The sequence below is a fragment of the Hyaena hyaena genome, unplaced genomic scaffold, assembly GCF_003009895.1.
Source record: "Hyaena hyaena isolate Hyena2069 unplaced genomic scaffold, ASM300989v1 scaffold_484, whole genome shotgun sequence".
Classification (NCBI taxonomy): Eukaryota; Metazoa; Chordata; class Mammalia; order Carnivora; family Hyaenidae; genus Hyaena; species Hyaena hyaena.
The window spans coordinates 962,299-969,145 of NW_024081113.1; positions in this window are offsets into that span (position 1 = coordinate 962,299).

Genomic DNA, 6,847 nt, shown 5'->3' on the forward strand with positions numbered 1-6,847 from the left:
GTGGTGTTGTGTGGTGACAGATGGCGGCTACAACTGTGGTCAGCACAGCATAACAGCTAGAGCAGCCGAATCACCAAGCTGTACACCTGAAACTGATGTAACACTCTGTGCCAACCATCCTCAAACAATTAATTAAAATAAAAGAATTCAAAAACAAAAGGCATAAAACAGTGGCTCAAATAGCATATTCTGGTTTTAAGGCTGCAGTAAATGACACGAGATCTCTACCTTAAGGTCCTTTTTTTCTTGTTCTTCTCACAGGAACCGTTCGTAAACATAAAAGAGAAGTCACCTCACAGAAGAAAGGATAGTCACTCCACTTGGTCATATAACGCTTTATTTTTTTTAACCAGCTCTTTTTAAAAGGCCTCTTACTGCCCATCCATCAGAAAACTGAAAGAAAAACACCTAGGCCGGGAGGTATACATCATACCCCAAAGTTTCGTGTGGCTACAGTGTTTGTATCTGCAGGTCAGAACACCCCTCGTCTTTTAAATATCCTGGCAGCATGTACCTTCTGGTTTTCAAAATGCCACTGAAGAACACGAGAAAGGTAATTTTGTAATTGCAGTAAAAAAAGAAAGAGACTGATAAGTTCTTCTTTGTTCCATAACCATCTTATGTAATTCTTTTAAATTAAAAAGCTGAGACATGAAATAGTCATGAAGATCAAACTGACAATTGAAAGTTGACATATCAGCTGTGCCAGCTCTAATATCACCAAATTATTATCACTAGGAGAGAAAAAAACCCCACAAATACCCCCAGATAAGTTACTTTGTATATGAGGAGGAACAATTATGAAAAGAAACAAAGGAATCAGATAAGCCCAGCACCAGGGTAGTTTGGATACAGGGTTTCAAAGCTAACTATTTTGACAAGTTCTAGTCGGGATATGTGAGTAAATAAATCACACACAGTGCATTTCCTCATAACGTGAAGAGCTTATTCCTGATATCTTCCACATGTCATCTGTTTTTTAGGAGTCTTTTCAAAAAATACTTCCAACCCGTTAATTTGACTCACTTAAAAGATGGACAGAATCACGTTTGTGAAAGTATGTGTTTATTCACTGAAGAAACAGTGTATCAAGAAAACACTAGGATAGTTTGATAGTTGGAAGAGTGTCTTTTAATTCCCTGGGACTTTAAGATCCACAGAGTAAGAATGATGTAAACAAACAAATAAAACCAGCAATCACAGGACATGATTTTTAAAGATCCTAAACCCGCAGTGTTCTGTGTTCTGACCAATGATTATGACCAATGATGTGGTAAGTGACGAAAGAAATTTAGAAGGCAGAGAGACTGGTGGCCAAATATGGCTGAGGTACCTAGGACTAGACTCAGGGTGGGCTTGAGAAAGGCTGGAGCAAGGGTGCATGGAGGGTGTGCCCAACACTGGTTTCCCTGAAGTGAAGGTCACCGGCAGGAAGCGCAGAGAAACAGCTGTCCGGAGACACTGAAGCCAGATCATAAAGGATCTGGAAAGTCCGTCTGGGGGAAGCACACCACATTCTGCAGAAATACCTGCAGCCCTGAAGGTGCCAATATACACTGCCAGTAACCAGGAACCAAAATGTGCCCCCCCATCCAGTGCCCCCTCAGTATTATTTTATGGGTGTCACGACAACAAAAGTAACAGTAAGAGCAACATTCATGGGATCTGGAAATGAAGAGTATAAAAGCACATACATTTTTGCTTCCAAGAAATCGATGCCTTGTCCAAACAAGAGGCTGACCCGCAGGCAGTGTGAGGAAGGGAGGCAGGGCTCAAAAGAAGCTGCACATTTGCCTATTTCAGGAAATGGACCCAGGGCAGTAGTTTACATTGCTCTGTATTTAGACTTTTAGGTTTCAGGAGCCAGAGAAGAATTTCTGAGAAGCATCAATATTTCTAGGCTCATCTACATGTCTGACACTTAACCTGACTTCTCACGGTTGTTGTGTGGGGGCGGGGAGCCATTTCTCACTCAACACCCTCATTCTCACTGACTCTTTTCCTGTCTCCTTTCTCCTCCACTCTCAGAGGCTGTCCCAACATCTGTACCTATTTCTGCATGACATTTGTCATCTGTACCACAGTCCAATATTTGAATACATACTAATTAATTCAATAACTTAAGGGTTTAAGGGGCTCCTGGGTGGCCGAGTCAGTTAAGCATCCAACTTTAGCCCAAGTCATGATCTCATGGTTCGTGGGTTCAAGCCACGTGTCGGGCTCTCTGATGACAGCTCAGAGCCTGGAGGCATGCTTCAGATTCTGCGCCTTTCTCTCTCTCTGCCCCTCTCCTGCTCATGATCTGTCTCTCAAAAATAAATAAATGTTAAAAAAAATGAAAAATAACTTAAGGGTTTTGTTTTGAGTAATAATGGAAGCTCATTGAGGGCAAACATAGCTTCAACGTCTTCATTATTAACATGTGTAGGTAAATAGTAAAGAACTCATGAATTCCAGTTATATGGATTTGAGTTATTCTCGTTGGTACACACTATGACTCTTCAAGTGAGCAAAATAACTACTATGATCCCATTTAAGAGTCTAGACTCCCCAAATCTCTTCTTTGGCTCCCAGGTCTTCATTGTTAATGGTTGTAACAGACTAACACCATGTATTATTTCCCATGAGCAACAGTAGTCCTACCTAAATACTCAAATACATCAATCAATAAAAGATAATTCCACCTAACAGGAACAAGTTGATTTTTTTTCCTCACTTGACTTTCTCTTGATATCATCTACAAATTTGGGGGGTGGGGGAAGCATTAGGGCTTAGAGTATGAAAATTTCCTATTGTTTCCATGGAAAATGGAGCATGCATCTTGAGCAGGTAACATGCAACCTCATGTATATAGCCACCGCCACAAAAAAAATAAAATCCTCACAATAATTATATTTTGTAAAGAAAGGAGGAAAAGAAGGAATCAGAACAAGAAATGCCAGATTGAGGCTGAAGAAATTTACATTTCTAGAGCATAAAGAGAAGTATCTGCTCAATTCAGTTAATTTCTTGTAAAAATGTGACCTTTCTTATGTAGTCAGGGTCCCTCTTCTTTTCTGTAAGAAGTGCCAATCATTCCCTGAAAGTCTTAACTACCCACAGCTGTATTATACATCAAAGTACACCAGTTTCCTAACCATCAAAAGAAATAGTTTGAAACATGGAGACAAAAATTGTTGATGGCCTCTCAACAGTACTCTTATGGTCCATTCTTTGAAAGGAAAGTGAATGTCCTTAACTCCAGCAGAATCCATTTTCATAAGGATGAGCTGTTTAACTTTATGTTACCCTAAAGATTATCCATTTGCATAAAAGTCAAAGGTTTGTAGTCTTAATTATGGACGTACTGATGGGAAAATGGAGTGACAATCCACTCAGACAGTCATCAGGCAAGGTTTTAAGAAACATAGTCATGTCAACAGTATGGAATTTCATAGCATCATCAATGGCAAGAGTCCACTGTATGTGTTACATGAATATCAACTTCGTGTAGAAAACTACTCACTTGTAAAAGATCAATAAAGACACTTTCTGTTAAAAACAAAAAGAGGAATAAATAAGCTTCTCTGAATAAAGGGACAGGGATTCACGATGCATCTGGAAAATGCTTAGAATTTACAATTAATTTCAAAGGCTTTTAATTCATTAGAGATCACTCCCCAAATAATTCTAATTTTAATCTCACATTTAGCTCTTTCTTACATAACACTAATCATATCAGAGTTCACTAAACAGTAAAAGGAAAAAATAAAATCATTCATTCACACAGTATATTCGTATGAAAGAGTGTAATTATCCCTTGAAGTCTTCCCATAATATTAACATTATGGACAAGGAGCGTGAATCGCATCTTTGGTGTAAAACCATTTCTTAAAAGATTAAAAACAATGAAGAATGATGAATATTGATAGTGGTAGCCCTAACGATAAAGAAGAAAAATTTCTGAAATAATTGCACAATTTCATAATATAGGATATTCATCCTGAAATCAGGGTGGGCTAATTAGCCTGTGAAGTCTTGGTGAATAGGTTATTAGATTCTGATGCCTTTAAAAAAAAAAAAAAAAGATTCTGATGCCTTTTATTGAAAGGGAGGAAGGCTTGGTAGATAGATAACATGTATAAATGCAGATTTCTGACACCATCCAAAACCCATTTACTGAGAATCATTTGGGGACAGAGGCCTTAGAATTTGCATTTAAACATGACCTGTGATTCTTAGACAAAGTTTGCAAAAGGCTATTTATTCAAAAGCCCTACCTCAAGGCCATGATGTCAACATCTACAATGATAAAGGTGACAGGTTTAGTGCAAACAAACAAACAAACAAACAAACCCAGAAGGTTGCCATGATATATGATAGAGCAATTCTTTATTCTTTCAAAGCTGTTCTGATTCCACTGCAACTCAAGTAGCTTATTATTATCTGGATCATTCAGACTAAAAGTTGGACATACATCTATAATATTTCTATGTCATATTAGTTTTTCTTGAATTTTATTGAGATTGAGGATCCCCCAAATCCATAAAACCAAGAATCAGGCCAATGTTTTATATAATTTAGGTCTCAGATTGCAATATTCCTTAAAGTGACTGTATTCTCTTTGGGCTCATGTCAGTAACAAGGGGAATTTTTAAAGCAGAAAGCATTATTCATGACTTATTATTTTACTAACAGTAAAGCAGAATTACATTAAGACTGTTAGTATTAAGGTAGAAACTGGAAACAGTAAGACGGTTAGTATCAAGATGGATTCCTTTTCTTCTACTTCCATTGGGAGAACATGGTAATACTAAAATATCCCTTTCCCCTTTACAGTTTTCCCCAAGCTCAAAAACCAGTACAAGATGAAGTGAGATTTCAATGAATAAATGGCAAAATGTATGAGACATAAAAGACATAGTAGTTATTTTAAATAAGGGCTCACGGCTGCATGGTTTTGGTTGCTGTTGTTGTTGTTTTTCCATTCACCAAAGTTTTAGCTAGAGATAAATGTTGACACTTTCAAAGTAACGCTGACTCTAAATCCACTTAATTTGTCAAAATGTTACTCATCAGTAGAATGTTTGTAATATATTCAGGAGTAGGTTTTATAAAATGCCTAGTGGATGATGAAATCTCTCATCCAGCTAGAACAAAAATGTTTCAGGATGAAGAGAGACCCTACAACCTCCCTAAAGCTACGATGGCATTTTCCTCCCCCAGAAATTAATATGGCTTAAAGAAACTGCAGCTAAGCTCAAAAGGGGGGAAAACATGTTTCATTCTACATCCAAAGAGGTTGCTTTCCTGGGGGAAAAAAAAAAAAACTATAACAAGGTGAGCATTATTTTCATAAAGGCTTGTACCATCCATCCCTTTTAACAAGTTTAATGCAGTGATCTTCTTCTATTCTTTTTGATGTAATGGGGAATTTTCGTTCTGGAACTTCTCAATGCCAGCACTAGGGTTAAATTCCACCTTCAGTAGAGATATATCAACTAGTGAAAGGTAAGGTCATCTTAAAGTCACTGAGAAAGAGGCTTGCTTGCTTGCACTGAGGTTAAGTACCTCAGTACGATTATTCAATCTTCATACTGATGGGTTGTCCTGACATGGACATCGGGAGCTAAGCACAGTGGCTGTACAATTGAAGACAAGGTCAAGGGATGGGTTTCCTTCAGGACTAATTAGTCTCAGCCCAGCCAAAGTATTTATCTCTTTTCCTCAGGTGGGACACCCAAGCCGGTTCGAGTGTTTCAAACAATTCCCATATCGTGTCCTTACAGTTGCTATAACATGGAGTAGATCTGAACTTGAGTCTATGCCTTACCATTGCTGGTCCAGCAATCCTATCCCCATCAACCCAAAGGTACAAATGTGGTGGGCTGTGCAATATCTATATCTTTACCCTCTTTACCTCTTCCTCTGATTTAATAGCTAAACAAACAAATAAAAATGAGCCACATAGCTGTGTCTTCAGCTCTGTGCAAGGAGTACCCATTCAACTTCCTAACTCTGTAGGGAAACGAACCTAACCAGAAGAAATAGAATAGGCCAAAGGGAAAGTATAGTTTAAGTTGCATGTATGCAAGCTGTAGTGGCTTATTTTCACTATGAGCTCAGCAGAAAACCTACCGGAGACACATTTAGAATTCAGTAGAGCACAGAGTCTTTAATATGCCATTTGCATTTTGACAGCTCAGAAATGTCTACACTGGATTTGCTGTATCGTCTGCAGTGAGCACTAACCGGCCACTGAGCCTCTGTTTATCTATTTCTTAAAGGAAGCCGAACCATTTTCCTGACATTTTCAAAGCACTGTTGGTGTTTGTTTGAGACAATCAACTGGAAACTAAGGCAGCGTTGCCCTTCAGAGGAGCAAGGTTTGCCTGTAGGAACTTGCCCGCACCGGCTTCTGGCTGTCTTCTTATCAAGCACAAGTGGCCAGCTGACAGCCAAGGGACAGTGTTTCCCCTTCCTCCCAAGGCCTGTGTTAGTGGAGATGCTTGAGACCTGGGGGGATTCTACTACCATTTTACCACCGGCTATTTGCCACCTCTGGACTTGTCCATTGAGATCTCGTTGTCCCACTATTCGAGTTGACCAAATCTTCCACCTGGGAAGAAAGCCTTCCTTTGGCTTACTTTTTTCCAGATTTAAATCCTAAACTAAAAACATGTAGGTGTTCCGGAAGCACCAGAGCTTTTAGCTGAACAGTTCCTCATTGAAAAAAAAAAAATTAGTCCTCTTGACAATGCAATAAATAATACACATGATTTGCTATGCAAATCATAAACGCAGGAATTTTAACTTCCCTTTAAATGATGCATCTTTTAGTATGTGATGGACCAAGGGTTTTTCTGTG